Raw genomic sequence first — 1573 nt, 5'->3', positions numbered from 1 at the left:
AATTATTAAAAAAGTCAATGCTTATCTGGATATATAATAAAAGTTCATCAGGCAAGAAAGAGGCAGCTTCCCAACGCGTTTCGTCCTTCAGGGACTTTATCAAGGGGTGTTGCTGTCATGGGGTGTTTCTTACTTATACCCCCATTGATAAGGACTAATTAATACATTATGCAAATTTATGGTGACATCACTTCCGGTTCGCGATTAAGTAATTGTGATGCTCTGAGGATATTCCTAATTGGACTGAAGTGATCATCAGTTCAAATGATTAGTTCCATAAAAAGGTTCCATGTGGAAGTGTCTATATTCAAAAGATGCTTTTATTCCAAAGATCGCGGACGCGGGACCCACGTCCGGGTCTCTGCGTCACTTCCACCCATACATAGTACTGGCTTCCGACCATCTCCTGGTCCCGCTATGTGCACGTGCGCTCTGTGATGCTGGCAGCGTCCTTCTCCACCCTGCTCCTGTTCAGTGTCCATTCACCTCCATGCGACTTCGCGCATGCGTATGGCCCTCATGTGGAGATCTTCAATCTCCGCGATCACAGTGTACATCTCGTTCTCGGCCGCCATTTTATTGAAGTTCATTGGATGTAGACAGCAAATGACACTAGTCCTTTTCTCCAAGTTACCATTTGATTTACGCCTAAAAACTATGGTAAAACAACAGTGTTAGATTAGGCATATACATTATTTCTCCAGGTCAAAAATGCAGATAGAATTAAGCCTATATCTATATGGGCACATATAAATATGACAAGTGGACATATGAACAATAGCGGGTATGTTATATTAGCTAGTTTAGAATCCACAAAAATGGAAAACATGATGGTAGGGAAAGTTAAAACAAGTTTCAATGTCATATAGTTTCTTCTAGAAGCGGTACGTATAATAGTGCAGTCATTTAGTGTTCATGTAGTTTCTTCTAGAAAAGCACTACTTTGTAATCCATAATTCCAGACCAAATGACCTGAGGAAAAAAAGGCTCTTCAATTTTAAACATATTGTTACTAATATGCCTCTCAGGTAGCCAGTAAAACTCATTCACTCGTGCACCCCTGGGCATATGTGCAATAATATCTGCAGCACCCGGTATTCCCTGGAGGTCCCCCATCCAAGTACTAACCAGGCCCAATTATGCTTAGCTTCGAAGATCAGACGAGATTGGGCATTAACATAATGGTCTGGCTGTAGGTATCAAAACAGCAATTTACGCCCTTTTAGAATCGACCATCACAGGAATGGGGCTATCTCGTAACTTTCATTAAAGCCATATGGAGTCAGAGTGTTCAATTCGAAAATCCAAAACATCTCTCTTCTTGATAGTTTATTCCCTAAGTCACCTCCTCTCTCGCCAAGGGTGACATGTTCGATTGCTTTAAATGTCAGATGTTCTGGATTAGATCCGTGATGTGAAATAAAATGCTTAGAGACGGCATGTCCTTCCACTTTGTTTCTTATATTCCGGATATGTTCCTGTATTCTTATTTTGAGTGGTCTCTTAGTTTTTCCCACATGTTTAGTACCACACTTGCATTCCAAAATATATATGACAGACGTTGAGTTGCAAT

At 40.8% G+C, this 1573-nt stretch overlaps 1 pseudogene; it reads right to left on the bottom strand.

Annotated features, from left to right (window-relative positions):
- Positions 1-1079: 1079 nt before the first annotated feature.
- Positions 1080-1198, bottom strand: LOC148521540 (5S ribosomal RNA; annotated as a pseudogene).
- Between the last annotated feature and the right edge of the window lie 375 nt (positions 1199-1573).

Source organism: Taudactylus pleione, unplaced genomic scaffold, assembly GCF_031769625.1.
Source record: "Taudactylus pleione unplaced genomic scaffold, aTauple2 ptg000157l, whole genome shotgun sequence".
Classification (NCBI taxonomy): domain Eukaryota; kingdom Metazoa; phylum Chordata; class Amphibia; order Anura; family Myobatrachidae; genus Taudactylus; species Taudactylus pleione.
Note: the sequence above shows the minus strand (reverse complement) of the source record. Positions and strands in the feature narration are given on the sequence as shown.